Below are 17004 nucleotides of genomic sequence, written 5' to 3'. Positions count from 1 at the left end.
CCAAATGGCTGAAGTAAATATGAGGTCTGTGTCAGTAGGGGATTCAATCATAAAGTTGTACTTTAGAAGAAGTAAGTAAAACCAAACGTCTAAATGCACTCTGAGAACAAGGCAACAGAGGTTGATGAACATGCACTAAGAAGACTGTTCTACAGATGCAGAAATAAAATTGCTCAAATGCAAAATGCTCTGCTAGAGGTAGAATTTCTTTAGAAGGTTCATTCTCTCAAACCTAGAATATTGTCTTGTGCTCATTAGAAAGGCATTTGATAGTCTATTAGCTACTACTTTAGACATTTTGACAGAGGAAATGCAATATAAGGGATTGGTCACCCAGCAATAAGAAGAAGCCAAACAGGATAAAGAGTCAACCTAAAGAATAGAAATTGCAAAAAGACCGTCTCCCCTACAGCTGGAGACGCAACAGGAGAGATGGCATCACCAGAATGCAAAGTGAAAGCCATCCAGCAAGAGCTTGAGCCTCAGTGCAATTCGCCCTGTAGAAGCTGAGCCCATGAAGGGGCTGCCTTGTAGGAGACAGAGCCTCAGAAGAGATGCAGCTGCTTCTAGAACCACCACCTAAAGTAGAGTGTGGAGGAAAGAAATACTGAGTTGTCCCTTACTCTCCTCTTCTCTCTCCCTCCAGTGCTTCCCACTGGCCAAAGCCATCTTGAAGCCAGAAGACCAAGGAGACAAGGAAACAGCCTATATAGTTCCCCCAACTGCAATACAGAGCCTACAGGGAGAAATTGAGGGATAGACTCAATCACTGGCCAGCATGGATACTATGCTGAAATTTTCTGTACCCAGTGTTCTCTCTTCCTGCTCTCATCTCTTTGGCTAACAAGACCAGTAAATGTTTGCATTTCTTGGTCAATATCTGTTAGAAAGCCTTAAATAATACATTTCCATGCCTCTGAAATAATGGTCCATTAAAGTTCATTATTCATTACCCAAATTATCTAACTTGTTTTTTCTCAGTGAACTCAGCATAATGAAACTGGCAAAAATCATCTTTGTCTCGTCTTTGTACACTGGTCTAGCGCAGTGCTGCACTTAGCATACTGAATGAAAGAGTGAACTTAAAGAGTAAGCTACTGTACTTTGTTAAAGTTACTCAATGTAAATTCAGAAAGTTTTCTCATAGTACCTCTAAAGATATTATATTTGTTCACCTTGCAAAGATGTGTTTACTAACTACTGATAAGTAAATAAATGCAGTAAAGAACACTCTACTCTGTCTTCCAAGATAAACTTCTCGTTTCTCCTTTTAAGAAATTGGCAAAGTTTTTATTCAATTTGCTCTATCAAGTACCTGCTTATCTCATCTAGAATTCTCTTAAGATCCATCCCCCTAGTTTTCTCTATTGAAATATAGCTTTGTCCAATTAGAGCCCTTATTTCTAATTATACAAAATCAATAATTTTGTATGTGCAAATATTTACACTTATTTTAAACTAGAGGCCAGTGCACGAAATTTGTGCATGGGGGTGGGAGGGTGTCCCTCAGCCCAAGCCTGTGCCCTCTCGCAATCCGGGACCCCTCGGGTAGGGTGCCTAGGCATGGCCAGCGATCAGGGCCTATCAGGGCTTTCCTTCCCCCGGCTGCCGACAGCTGGCCCCACCCCGGCCACTGCTTGTCATCTGTGCAGTGCTGCCCCTGCTTCCCCCTCACCGGTCACCTCCCTCTGCAGATGACAGGTGTGGAGTGTGATTACCTGGATGGCCTGGGACTCCCTCTGTGGGGTGATCGATCACGGGGGCCCCAGATCGATCGCCCCACAGAGGGAGGCCCTACCCACCCGCCGCAGCACCACCAGTCGGGTAGCCTGGGCCTCTCTCTCTGAGGTGATTGATCATGGGGCTCCACTGTTGGGGTCCAGATGTAAGCTGGCAAGGTCCTTGCACCTGAAGGGGCTAGCAAGGCTGGAACCCTTACCCACACAGTTTTCCCAGACTTATTTGGATGGCGATTATCAGTAGAATTAGAGCAACCTTTGTAGAATAAGAACAGCCTTTCATAGCTTATCAAGAAGTCTGTAACTATTTACTGAGATATGCTGTACTGAGAACTTGTCCTTCTGCTGTGTCTCTCCCTTAGAGATTAAGAGGAACAAAGAATACATTCCTCTTGACAGACCTCCTATTCAGTGTGTTATGTATAAATAGAATTGTGTGGCTAATAAAGTTACTTCAGTTCTTCGAGAGCTGGAGTCCTCCCGACCCCGCTTTCCTGTCTTTCTTTCTTTTCTCAATTCCCACCTCCCTGCCTCAGCTCAGCTCAACCTGTCAGGCTGGCCCTGACAAACTGACGCTCGAGACCAGGGACTGAGGAGGGAAGCAGACAGTGAGGAACTCCTCCGGAGAAAGAGTGCACTCGTTAAGGTAAGGGAGGAGCAATTTTTTGGTAATCGGGAGTAAAGCATGGGGCAATTAGAATCTAGAGAAAATGCCCTTTATGGGCAAATGTTAACGTTTATACTCAACAGTAAAGGAACTAAGGTTAATGACAAGTAGAAAATTTTTTAAAATTCATTCAAGAGGTCTGCCCTTGGTTTCCTGAGGAAGGAACCGTTAACTTAGAAACGTGGCAGAAAGTTGGAGAACAAATGCGCAATCATTATAAAGTCCTTGGGCCAAGTAAGACCCCGGTTGGTGCATCTCCTTATGGAATTTGATACGGGATTGTTTAGATCCCAGGCATGACCATAACCCACCGTCTCTTAAGCCAGAAAAAAAGGAGAAGCAGCGTGATAGCACAAAACAGGGGTCTAAAAAAGACAGTATATTAAAAAGAAATAATGTAACTTGTAAAGATAATGTAACTCCTCAAGATGAGGAGGATTTTGAGGAAGCTGCTGCTCTTTGTCATGATGATAATATAGGTAATGTTCAGGCAGAAGAGGAGGAAGAATATTTTTCTGCTGGAAATGAAGAGGGTAGTAATATAGAGGATGTGTTGGAACGCTTTTTAGAAACATTAAAGCTTCTTGGCAAGAAAAAGTGAAGCCGCGGGGGCCGTTCCCGCTGCTCTCCTCTGCCTTGTGTGGCACCAGTTCCAAGGAAAAGTCAAACACACAAGTGTTTTACTTGTGGAGGAACAGGACACATGGCAAAACAGTGTCCTTCTAATAAAGGGATTAATAAAGGAAATGGCAGAGGTCCCAAACAGCCCTAAATGTAAAAAAGGAAAACATTGGGCAAATGAGTGTAAATCTAAGACAGATATTCAGGGAAATTCTTTGCCTCAACACCAGTCGGGAAACTACCAAAAGGGGCCAGCCCAGCCACGGCAAATAACAGGGGCATTGTCTATTTACCCTCCTGTACCTGTGCTGTCTCAAGGCCAGCAGGCTGCACAGCACCAAGCCCGCCCAGAGAGCAAAATAGATACAAGAGCTATTCCGAGCAACCCCTGGAAGTGCCGGGCTGGACCTTGGATCCATAGAAATAAAACATTCTATCTGCCCTGGGTGCTGCCACATTTCTGATACTGCTATAGCAAATGCCACCGGATCTGAAATTTAAAAATGCGTCTGGGATTTCTGTGCACGTGTAAAGAGAAAACTGGCTTGAAACTAATGCGCGCATTGTCCGATTTTGGACATTTAGATAGAGTTTTGAGCTGAAATCTCTTTACAAATATACAAAATAAAACCCAAGACTGATTATTTCCTAAGAAAAATAGAAAATTTAACCCAAAGGAAAAAAGATTCTGGCTAGATTCTAGCAGCAGGATTGGCATTTCCATAATAAAGAACAGTTTTTAAATACTAATGAAGAATATTAAAACGTTAATTTCAAGGCCAAAAAGGAAATTCAGTAAAATTGTCTCTGTTACAAAAATTTGCTAAGAATATGCCTTAAAATAATAAATTAGATTTAAATCTCAAGAATTATTAAAATATATTAATTATAAAAATCTAAGTAGCCCAGGTAGAAGACTGCTACGCCCTCTATTTAAGGCTGGCTTCCCAAAGCAATTTCTAATAAAGGAAGGGCTAGCCTCCCTTCCCCCAACAGAGCAGGTAGGCCAAAAATTTCCTGCCAGTGACAACTTTTAAAGAGAGGCTTGCTTCTCAGTTTCCCATCCTTAGTAGAAAGAATGTAACTAATTTACATTTCAATGGTTACCTGTTTCCAGTCAATGGCAGCCCAAGGCTTTGAGAGTTTACTAAATTAAATTAGATATTCTGAAATAACAAAATGCTAAAATATTAATCTAAATTTCCCTCATGAAAAATCTAAAGGACAGAATTAAATCTATTGATTATGTCATGTATTTTTCAAGTTTATTCTTAAAAATGTTACTGATTGAGAAATGCTAAATATTTAACTTGCCAGCTAAAAGTTCAAAGTTCTGGTTAAATAAATTGGGAGAAATCATATAATTATAATAAAATTTCAACATTTATCTAATTGAAAAAAGAGGATAAATTCTATTATCCCAACCAAAATTTTTAAATACAAAGATCAGTTTTAATTTAATTGATATCTCTTAATAATTATAAAAGGTATATAATCTTTAAATTATATATACACATACATATTTAATAGTCTTTCAAGTTAGATTTCAAAACTATAACCAAGGAATGACTTTAGGACATTTCATGGGCCCTGAAATGTTTTCAAAAGTTTATTCTCTCTTCTTAAAGGATTTTTTAATAAAGCCAATTTAATATACTTGAAATCACATGGAAAGCTTTATCAAATAAAAGTTAATAAATATATATTTTAAGTTTTTGCCTCTAAGAAAGGGCAAAACAAGTTATTTTATTTAAAATTTCTTAAAATACAGCAATAGAATTTTAAGATGTAATTTAAAATAACAAAAGCTCCTCACTGCTACATTTTAAATTAGGCTAGAGATAGGCAGCGTTTACACCTCGTAAATCAGACATAAAACTTTACTAACTTTATTAATTAAAGTACCTACCATACGAAGCCAATATCTTTATAAGCAATTAAATCCTAGTAAAGTAAATTCTTATAAAACAGTTACTGAAGACTTCCCATAATCCCTCTGTATATACAAATAAGCCAAAAGGGAATGTTATTTAAAAATATTATCTTAAATTTAATAAAAAGAAGAAATTTTAAAATTTTGAAGTATCTTCCACTAATATTTATAAATTAATCTAATGATTTGCTATTAAAATACCAAATCTAAAAATAAGTACAATCACCATAAATATTTAATAACTTTGACTTAATATACATAGCCTTACGGCACTATCAATCCACATCCAAGAAGTAACCTGTAGATTACCTAGTATAAAAGAAAAGGATTTTTTTTTTAATTGAAGTTTTCCAAGTATAACCCAGCAAGAGGAAGAGGAGCCAGACAACAAAAGCCCGGAGACCACCTGGGGCATAGTAAAGAAGACGCCTGAAGCCTGAGAACATCTTTCTTGCCATGCTAGCAGTAATCATTTGTATGGTAATATTACCTAGGGCAAATATAGAAGTATTTCAGACTTATGCTCCTGACCCTTCATAAGTAAGAACCCTTACGTGGGCTGATCCCCCACCTAATATAGTAGCCAGTAGGAACATAAATAGGGCAAGGAAATAGGGGACTGTCACTACTTGCTCCTGGGAGAGGTACAGAAAATATAACTAAGAGCTTGTCTATACAAAAAGAAATTGACAGCCAGTTTAAAATTGAATTGCCATGGCCTAGAGCAAAGAATATCCTTACATGATATTATTCTACAAAAGCTCATTAGTAATTTTTAATATTTTACAACGGCATATTGTACATTTATCCCAAACTTAAAAACTAATTCTTTAAATGTTTAGCAGCAATTTAATAAGGATTTTATCCCTTCCACTGTGTGGAAGGCCCCCAAGGAAGGCACTTGAGCATTCTATATTGACCTCTCTTGACCTTTTTACCAAGGGGGTCCCTCTTCCAATTGCCCATAGCTGTTACCTAAGCTCTCTGTTTATGCTGAGGTTGAAGCTTCATGGTGGCTGGTACCATGGATCTGTCTCTTGCCCAATGGCATAAGCTGGGCCCTCTCTGTAGAAGAAATCTGGGTTCCCCATGATCAATGTCGGGGCCCCACCAGCAGGCGAGGGGATCCCAAGGCTGTTGCTGGGCATGGAGGCCGCAGGGGCATACACTACCAAGGAGACAGAACTAAACCTCACATCACCCTGCTTGGCCCCGGAGGATGGCTGGTTAGTCAATGACGGGTAAGAGGGGCGACCTAAGACAGGCACAGTCACAGGGGGCCTCAGGGGAGAACTTGGGGGTCAACAGAGGTGGGACAGAGATCCTCACCCCCCCAACTATGCAGGGGCTTGAACACTCGTCCCTTCTGAGGGAGGTCTCCTGCCCCCATGGCTGCTTCCCAATTCCCATGCCCAGCTCAAATCAGGACCCAGATAACAGAAAGAGACTTAGCCTAGCCTAGATTGATACCCAGATAACAGAGACTTAGCTAACAGCAGCTACCCTATATCTAAATCCAGCTTAACAGCAGGAGTGCTCAAGGCCTTCTCAAGAATGCAAAATAATCCTTTCCATTAATATTTACAGTATAAACTAAGATTGTTATTAAAGTATTAAATTTGACAGTAAAATAATAGTCAAGTTTTCAGATTAATTAAAACTAGCTCAAGAAGTATTAACCGAAATTTTCATTTCATGGATAAATTGCTTAACATACTATGAACCTAAAGCAGTCATATTTTTATACAAAAAATTAAAAGTTATCAAGACTACACTAAAAAATTTCCAAAAACCTCCTAATATTAAAAAATAAAAAAGGGGGGATAGTGGAATAATAACCTTTTAAGTAAATGCCTTAATTGCTTTAATATTTTTACTTGAAAATTAATTTTTTCATTTATAATGCTAATAGCAAGACACCCATGAAAAACATACGTGGTGTCAAAATAAGCCAAAGGAAAATCGTTTGGACAAAAATTAAAAGAATCTCAAGTCTAAATTATAGATATGATTCCTTTATTAACCTTTGGTCGAGAATACATTTGTATATTTTCAGAAAACAACTCCAAGACCATGTGGATTCCTGCAACAGTGGCCCCATGAGACAACGAGAAGAGAAGCAGTCCAGAAATAAAGATGGTGAAGACGCCTTATCAGGCTAGCAGTCAGCAGCTGTGCGTCACTGCAGGTTGCCCAGGACCCAACCAGGGAGGGTCGGACCTGCATTGCCACCATTTGTCCACCATCCAGAACTGAAATATTACTGCTGACATGTACACATAAGAAACTGTCAGACACTGAAACATGAACTTCGCCTGAAAAACAAAGAAGGGGGATCTGTTGGGGTCCAGATGTAAGCTGGCAAGGTCCTTGCACCTGAAGGGGCTAGCAAGGCTGGAACCCTTACCCACACAGTTTTCCCAGACTTGTTTGGATGGCGATTATCAGTAGAATTAGAGCAACCTTTGTAGAATAAGAACAGCCTTTCATAGCTTATCAAGAAGTCTGTAACTATTTACTGAGATATGCTGTACTGAGAACTTGTCCTTCTGCTGTGTCTCTCCCTTAGAGATTAAGAGGAACAAAGAATACATTCCTCTTGACAGACCTCCTATTCAGTGTGTTATGTATAAATAGAATTGTGTGGCTAATAAAGTTACTTCACTTCTTCGAGAGCTGGAGTCCTCCTGACCCCGCTTTCCTGTCTTTCTTTTCTCAATTCCCACCTCCCTACCTCAGCTCAGCTCAACCTGTCAGGCTGGCCCTGACACTCCACAATCGATCACACACACAGGGAGGCCCTGCCCACCCAGCCAGGGCTCCACAGTTGATCACCATCCACAGGGAGACCCTGCCCACCCTGTGGGGCTCTGAGATTGATCGCCATGCAGAGGGAGGCCTTACCCACCTGACTGCAGCTCCGCAATTGATTGCTGGGCAGAGGGTGGCCTGGGCCTTCCTCTGTGGAGCAATCACGGGGTGATGGTGGGGCTCCCAGACCCCTGGCCAATTGCAATGCACCCACCTTGGCTGACCTGGTGATAGTGCGTGTCATAGCTGGTCATCCAGAAGGTCATCCAGATGGTCATTCTGCTGGTCAGTCGATTTGCATATTACGCTTTTATTATTATCGATACAGAAATAATCTGAGATCAATGGATACATCAATATGCTCTGATATATTTTGGCTGCCTGCTTTGCTAGCTATCCACCAACAGCTTATATCCCTAGCTTTAATCCATACTCCCACTGTTCAGAGTACTCATTTTGCAACTGTGTATTTTCTGCTGAAGGCACCATTTTCTGCCTGGTACTTTCTGTGCTTGTTGGAAGAAGAGGGATTTTTCCAACAACCTCTCTTCCACTAGCCATGGCAAAACATGCAGCCATGATATTTCTTTAAAATTGAAAATCACTCCAAATTTCCTGATAAAGAAAGGGGCTCCAGGAAGTGCCCTCGGTGGTCCCAGATATGTCTCTTGCTTCAACAGTGTTTGGACAGAACAGACCTGGGGATGCCCCTTCTTGCAGTCTCCGACCACTCTCCTGTATCTCATCCAGTCACCACCTTCAGAACCACTCCAGGACCAGCCAACACACCAGTTTTTTTTCTAACTTAACTCCTTATTGCTAAACAACCATGAGCTCCCAAATTCGTCAGAATTATTCCATCGAGATGGAGGCTGCGGTCAATCAGTCAATCACCTGGCCAACCTGCAACTGCGGACCTCCTACACCTACCTCTCTCTGGGCTACTATTTTGACCTCGAGAATGTGGCTCTGGAGGGTGGGCCACTTCTTCCGTGAGTTAGCAGAGAAGAAGTGCAAGGGCGCTAAGCATCTCTTAAAGTTGCAAAATAAGCGAGGTGGCCGCATTCTCTTCCAGGACATGCAGAAACCTTCCCAAGATGACTGGGACAAAACTCAGGATGCCATGGAAGCCATCCTGGCCTTGGAGAAGAACCTGAACCAGGCCCTTTTGGAGCTGTATGCCCTGGGTTCTATCTGTGCAGACCCTCATCTCTGCGACTTCCTGGAGAACCACTTCCTGGATGAGGAGGTGAAACTGATCAAGAAGTTGAGCGACCACCTGACTAACATCCACAGGCTGGCTGCCCCCCAGACTGGGCTGGGCGAGTATGTTTTCGAAAGGCTCACTCTCAAGCATGACTAGGAGCCTTTGGAGCCCAGAGGCCTTTCAGAGGCCCCTCTGCATCCCCCTGGCGTCTCTGGCTTTTACCTGAGCCTCTTCCTGAAACTACTAGCCATTCTTTTAAACCATCCTGGAGCGCTCTCCCATGCATTGGACCAAATGAAATAATAAAGCTTTTTGCAGAAAAAAAAAGAAAAGAAAAGGGCTCCATTTTTAATACTTCACATTAAATGTCACAAAAATCTTATATAGATTATCTAAGTATGCCATAGAAAATTAGTCTTAATATTCAGAATGACCTTTTGATATAGACAAACCTATAAAAGTTACACTGATGTGTTTAAGACCATAATTTATGATATAAAACAGGTCTTCATTATATTCAACATCCTATATAATAAAGGCCTAATATGCAAATCAACTAAATGGTGGAACACCCAGTCGGCGGGGGGCAGGGCTGGCGCCATCCCCCATCAGCCCATGGGTTGCCTCCCACAGTGAAAGGCCAGACTGTGGCTTAGGCCCGCTCCCCAACGGGCCTAAGCCGTCAGTCAGACATCCCCCAAGGGATCCTGGTCTGCGAGAGGGAACAGGCCAGGCTGAGGAACCCCTGAGTGCACAAATTTTTGTGTACCAGGCCTCTAGTTATCTATAAATAGTTATAGTATTAAACTTTTATACATATTTTAAAATAATTTAAGTTTTCCATTTAACTTCTTCTAATAAATAACAAATGAAGACTTTTCAAAAAAAGCATGTCAATACATACATAATTTAATTTTATTATATGGGGGACTATTACACATTATATAATATTAAAAGATTGTTAGAGTTCAACACTAAGAAAAAATTAAAGCTCTTTAAAGCATTAAAGAAATGACTTAGACAACATTAAATGGATATTCCAAAGAGAATACCCACATATAAAAGCTAATTATTTTAGTCCTTTAATTGTACCTCATTCACTCTTATGAATGAATAATCTGCAAACTATACTAAACAAGTAACATAAGCATCTTTTCCCCTTTGGTCTATCAGTGACAAAAATCCTCCCCAAAAGTTCACACAGTCTAAAGAACACGTGACATCCTACTAAGGTACTTGGAGCTGAGAGGTACCAGTGGCTTTTGCTATATGAGTCCTGTCTTTTCTTACAATGCTTGTCTCAAAAAGAAATGCCTGTTCCACTGGCAAAGGACCATGCTATGCTTGTGTGGTTGCCAGAGCATTTCAAAGAGGAGTATGTAGTTACAGGCAAGGTCAAAGAAGGCATGTGCTAATGGTGCCACCCCAGGTTTGTCAGGCATGGACGGTCTGTTGCCTCCACATTAACCAAAAAGGTTCACTTCCATATGGAAGTAAGCAGGTAGGAAGCAGGGCTCTGCCTGTTTCATTTCTGTCAAGGATGACAGCAGAGGCATCTATCTTGCTTTCAAGGCATCACAGGTAGTAATTCCAGCTTGTTGGGCCCAACCTCATTATGTAGGCCCAGCCCCAATATCAAAAAGAGGGGCCTTTACTGTAGAAGCTCCTCAGTGTGGAGGGACCATCTCCAAGCCTGACTTCATCTCTCCTGGGGATTCTGTGAGGTCCCTAACGCCCAGCTAGAAATATTTTTCTGCCTGACCCTGCAGGAGTGGACTCTACTGAAACAGAAGCACCTGTGTGATATACTCAGCTTCTCAACTTGCTTAGTATCACCTCTTTCTCCTATTATAAAATGCTACCTCTCCATTTGATCATTCATAATAGCATACAAATTCGTTATTATACCTTCTGTACTACAAAAATAAATAAATAAATAAAAGAGCCCTAGCTGGTTTGGTTCAGTGGATAGAGCATCGGGCCTGCAGTGTGAAGGGTCACGGATTCGATTCCAGTCAGACACATGCCCAGGTTGTGGGCTAAATCCCCAATAGGGAGCATGCAGGAGGCAGCTGACCAATAATTCTCTCTCATCACTGATGTTTCTATCTCTCTCCCGCTGCCTTCCTCTCTGAAATCAATACAAATATATATTTTTTTTAAAAAGCAAACTTTATTTTTATTTCAAACCTCCCCCAGCTAACAACATCCCTTTTCTGCTTTCTTTTCTAACTATAGTTCTTTAAAAACTATATTTTCACTTCAGAATATTTTTTTAACTCACTCCCACCTGGCTACCACCTCCCCATGTCACTGAAACTGCTCTGTGTAAGGTGCTTATGGCCTCCATATTGTTGAAGTAAGTGGAGATACCTCCCTATCATTTGACCTCTCACTAGACTTGTTTATTCTTGAAAGTCTCTGCTCTCTGGGATTCTGTGACCACATTCTCCTAATTTGTTTTAACTTGAACTCTAGTTCCCAGGCTCTTGTTCTTGCTCCTCTCGGTTGTGGCCCTGGCTCCTCTTCGCTTCTCCTTATCCTCACACCCTAAATAACCTCATCCATTCTCAAGGCATTAAATTCCATCTTTATGTTGATAATAGCCAGATCCCCATATTCAGATCATAAATACAAGAGCCTAAAAAATGCAAAATGTCTGTATCTAAAATAGATCCCTTAACTTTTACCTCTCTCAGATAAGAATCACCTATCAAAACACATTTAGACCAGTGTTCCCCTGCTTACATCCAATCAATGACCTCCCACTGAACACAGAATAAAATCTAAAGCTCTTCTATGACCGAGCACCTGCCTCCCCACCCACAGTGAGCTCCTTTCAGCTCTTGGGAACATTAAGATGTTTCCTGCTTCCACCCTTTGCACAGGCTGTTCTCTCTGCCTGAGATGAACTTTTCTTCCTTTGAGGCCAAGTGGAAATCTCTCTTTGGAGAAGTCATCTCTGATCACATATAATATTGTTTCATTCAAAACCGAGTTCCAAACAACTTTTGCTTTACTGTACAGCCCCTCTGGGAGTTAGAGTCCATTTCTTGTCAGATATAGCTTCAGACGTTAAGTGCTCTTTGCACCCAGCCATTTATTTCTTCTCTCTTCCTTAGTCCTTCTCTACCCTGTCTGAGTCTTTCTTGCTGCCTAAATCTGCTCTCAAAGCAAACGTTATTACTCAGTTTGAGAGCTTATATCGTCCCTTTAAAAAACAAAAAGCTTTTCTCTAAATGTTTTATTAAAAGGGTCCTCCCATGTAAGAGTTAAATATTTGTGAAGAGTACTGTTTGGTTCCAGAGCCCTTACCAACACCAGAAAAGCACACTGTTAGGATCCCATTTACTTCACTCCCTGTTATGCTAATGTAAAATGTCAAGAGAAAGTTTTTATAAAGTGAGTCATATAATTTCCTCATGTTACCACAGTTTTCCTGAACTGATTACTGGAAATATAATCCTTAGACATTCTCAATTCATCTATGAGGCATGAAGTAGGCTAAAATATAATCCAAAAACCAAACCTGCTCACAAACTTGAGAACCAACATGCCATAGTATGGTCTAACTAACCATTGAGCAAGCGGCATCCACATTAGAAGCAGACAAGCAATTTGCTTCTAAATAGGCACTAGGGCAAGAGTAACCCATCAACGGTCACCAATGAAGAGATTTCACTGACATTTGGATTTTTTGGTCATAAAATGAGCTATCCAAAAGATACAGCTAACAATATATTTTTAGGTTTATTTTTTAATTGTAAATTTTATTAAATTCTGAAACCAATAAAATTACTTTAAGACTGAGGACCCAAGATCATAAAACAAATCTATGTGGAAAATTTTTAATTTATATAAATTAAAGCAACAGCCAACTTTTCAGACACACAAAAACCCAATGACTGTTCTTAGCTGCAGTGATATCTGAATGATTCCCAATGCCTTTAAAAATGTGGTTTTATACTTAGCCAAAACCAAAAAAACAATACTTGTATCCAAATCAATAAAAAAGCTACTGTTACATGAATTTCTTCATCACATGTTATTCCTGTAACCTCATAAGCAATTTGCACTGCCAGTTAGAACAAAGCAACAATCATACGCAGGTTGACAATGCACTGAAATTGCATATTACGTCAGCTTTAATTAAGCCATAAGAATTTACTCAGGGCTACTTGTATGCCATTTTTGAGACTAGCTTAGCAGAGAAAATCTCATTTGCTAGTAAAATTAAAAATTTTTCTTTTGCTAAAAGAATGATGAATCTTTTTTCAAAAGTGATACACTGGACAGTAAGAGTCAGGTAATGAGCTTAGCCATTTGTCTACCCAGCTGCTGTGAAGAAATTTCTCCCTTGTGCTTCTACCCCCCCGCCCAGAGGAACCTACTTCAAGGCCTGCTTCCCACCACAGTGCAGCCACAGGGCTGTGGTGGCAGCAGCCCGCCACAGGGGACCGCACACAGTAGGCACTAAGTCATATGGTTCCTGCCACCAAATTATAGTAAACACTGGGAGTCACACAGCAGCAGAGACACAACTTTAAAGACGTCATTCCAAGCAGAGCCATGTTAAGCTGTTGGATTCCGGGATGCTTGCAGTGAAATTGGTTGTCCTCTAAATGGTTTCTTCTAAAAATGTAATTGCTTTGTTCTGGGTTCACAAAGGCATGATTTCCATCCCCTACTGCTGCCAGACTCTAACTGCAAATACAAGGGTTGGTAAAACAATAAAGTCACTGTCTTTTATCTCAATGCCAGATAGCTTTTCTGTCCTTGGCTTCCAGACAAAACTCACTTATTATAATTATCTTCTGAGCTGGCAGTGGCCTTTCTAAAACTTTATAAACGTTGCAGTGAAAGCCTGTTGAGCTGCCACTTGTGTCACGCTGGCAGGTGCCTCTCCCGCTCTGGGCTACAGCGCCATTTCACGCACACAGAGCAAGTGCACGTTGGATGCATGAGCACAGCGGGGAGGAAACTGCAGTGAAACCAGCATATTGCCAAGCTCACGTGAAATCCCCCTTCGGCATATTTCATGAGATTCCAGTTGTTAGTTTAAACCTAAAGAAAGAGTTTTGTACTGAAGGCTGTGTAAAACAGAACCCTGGGTAGTTATCCACAAAAGTGCTATTTGAAACATGTAATTTTAACTCTTCTAGAGTATTATTAGCCATGTGAAATTCATGTAAACAAATATTTACATTGAGAACTCTCTCAACATCTATAGTGCCATCTGTAACAATTTTATTCAGTATTTTTGATAACATTTGTCGCCACATCCTGCCTAATTTACCCATATTTCCCTCTTTATCCTTTTTACAATCTTATTAAAGTAGAATTTAATTACATGCCCAGATGTGTTGAAAAGTATGTTTCAACATAATTTATGAAAATAATTATAGATGGAGAATAATAGGGGAAAGCCGTATTCACTTATACACACAAGTTTTGTATTCAGGCCATTAAAACTGAGCAAATTTTACAGTATTCTTTCAAACCATAGAGTTTCTCTGTATAAACTGCTTTGAGGAACTAAGGAAACCTAGTCTTTGAAAGGTTTTTGGTTAACATTAAACAGGAAAAAAAAGCATGTCATACAGTCACAGATTGATATCATGTACATGTGAGCTGTATCTAAGCTCACACAGCTAGCAACTGAAGGGCTCTTAGCTTCACTCAGTAACATGTGTCCCGCATTAGCCCTGAATCACCATTTTTCAGATACATTAAAGGCAGACCAGTTTAACACGACTCTCCCGCCCCCCAAACACACACATATACACAAACGCATGCACATCCTGTCTTCTGGATTTCATAACTGACAAGCCAATAGCTGAATGTACAGATGTCTAGCAGGGCTATGTTGCTGGTCAGGTAAAGATAGAAATGGAGGGGAAAGAAAAAGTGTCACGAAGACCTATATTCCTGAGATCAAAACTCCCCAGTCTCCAGGTGAGGTTATAAAGGCAGAATCCAAATGCCTGTCAGCTGCAATACATATAGCACCCCAACTATGCAGGCTGGGAAATAGTGCCAGACTATCCCTGCAGGGAGCCGTGGTCAGCCAGAGCACATCCAACCAGACCAGCAACCCTGAGGTCTCCCAGGAGCATGGAAGAGAATCTGAATTTTCACACCAATGAAATATCATGGGAGTTAGCTGAGTGAGAGAGGCTTACAAAGATCTGGGTCTTGTGGTTGTAAAGATAGAGTGCCATAGTAGGAGGTAGATTTTTTAAAAATCGAGAATTATTACTTCTCAGTGGACGCCAGCATGGAGGACGAGCCACACCCCAGGCCCAAATATATCAATGTCCAAGTTAGTGATACAACCGATACAAATGATACAAATGCCAGGAACCAGACCCCTCCCTGATGCAGCTTTTATACCCCAGAATTAATACCATGAAGGAGGGGAAAGAAAATTCTGAACTGATAGACTATACCAGTAATAGACATGATTTTTGTGGGGTTATGTGTATGTGTGTGTGTATGTATGTGTGTGTGTTGCCACAGACAAAATAGAGGTATAGAATAAATAATAAAGTTATTACAGATAAAGTTGCAAGAAGTACCACTAAGTACATGAAATTTGCAATCCCTAAATAAGAGGAAAAGTAATTAACTTCTTTAAAAAATAATCATGTATTTCTCTGAATTTTAAATCAAAAGCATCCCATTTCAAAGGTGAAAGATTCTTACAGGAACAATAATTTTTTTAAATCATTTTGTAAAGCATATTATTTCCACATTCCTTGACCTAAAATCATAATTTCTTAATGTTTGAGAAAACATCCAGATTTCTAACCACCTTTTTTTCGATAGACCAAGCTTTAGGCAGTACTTCCTATTAGATTTCTAAGACGCATGACACTTGTTCTGGTTTTTCAGGCTTTCCATAAGAACAGTGTTCTAGTGTTGGGATGCGAAGGCAGGGAGGAGATACTTGCCACCCCAGTATTACAACATGCCTCCCTCCGCCTTACAAGATACCTTTAAAAACCCCGTAAGTGGAGATGGAGGTTTGGGGAAATATAACTCATCCATAGATAATATAATACAAAATATGACAGTGAAACGTAAGTCATGGTTCTTACTTTTTCCTGCCGAAGTATAAACTTTATAGATATTTTTATCAAGAGAAAACAAAAATTGGAGTCAACCCATGATTGCCATCTTGTGGAGAGATCCGCACTATCAAGCCAGAATTTTGTCCTTTGGTGCTGGAATAAAAATGCCTCCCAAGATCCCGGGGCACTCCTCCCATTATTTAATCATCTTTGTTGCAAATAAGCCCTCCTCACAGCTGACCTAAACCCCCGCTTTGTCCCCTATAGACACCGCGAACTGCCATGCACTGAGCGGTAATGTTTTATATAGTCAACTTATTAAATCGTGCCTGTGACCACCTTTCCAGGTCAGTAAGTGCGACACTAGTTTACATTTCCACCGAATTCCTGTGTTCCAGCCCTTAAACCTTCAAACTTCTTAAAACTTGGTCTGAGCTTTGTGGGCTCTGGTAACGTCTACCCTTTGTTTACTCACTCTATCCGCAGGTTTTCTGTCTTCTTTGGGGAAGGAACACCAGGAGACTTTCCGCTGGGCAGCTCCGGTCTGCGGGGTACAGCCTCAGTCACCCCTGAAGGATCTCGCAGTGACCTAGCAGGCCTTTGTGCTTCAGCGCCTGCGGCCAGTTGCCAGGGAAACAAATCACAATGAGGGCTCCCAGAATCACACGCACTGCGTGGGGGGAGGAAGATGGTGGGCGCGTGAGCACACAATTAAATCCAACAAATTAATCCACCATAAATGTATTATAGAATAATTTTGAGACGTTCAAAATATTGGAACATTTCCCTTTTTGATCACCACATTCTATCAATCTCGACTTTCTGCTGTACGAGTTGTGAAAGGTACTCCTTTTCCTCCACCAGTGGTCAGCCTGAAATTCAAATATGACCGTATCTCACCACTTCTGCTACCCAGAACTAAGTCCTAGCCAACATCATCACTTTCTTGGATT

General features: G+C 40.8%; 1 pseudogene; it reads left to right on the top strand.

Annotated features, from left to right (window-relative positions):
• The first annotated feature begins 8600 nt into the window (after positions 1–8600).
• On the top strand, positions 8601–9231 carry LOC132236465 (ferritin light chain-like; annotated as a pseudogene).
• The last annotated feature ends 7773 nt before the right edge of the window (positions 9232–17004 follow it).

Source organism: Myotis daubentonii, chromosome 6, assembly GCF_963259705.1.
Source record: "Myotis daubentonii chromosome 6, mMyoDau2.1, whole genome shotgun sequence".
NCBI lineage: Eukaryota > Metazoa > Chordata > Mammalia > Chiroptera > Vespertilionidae > Myotis > Myotis daubentonii.
Note: the sequence above shows the minus strand (reverse complement) of the source record. Positions and strands in the feature narration are given on the sequence as shown.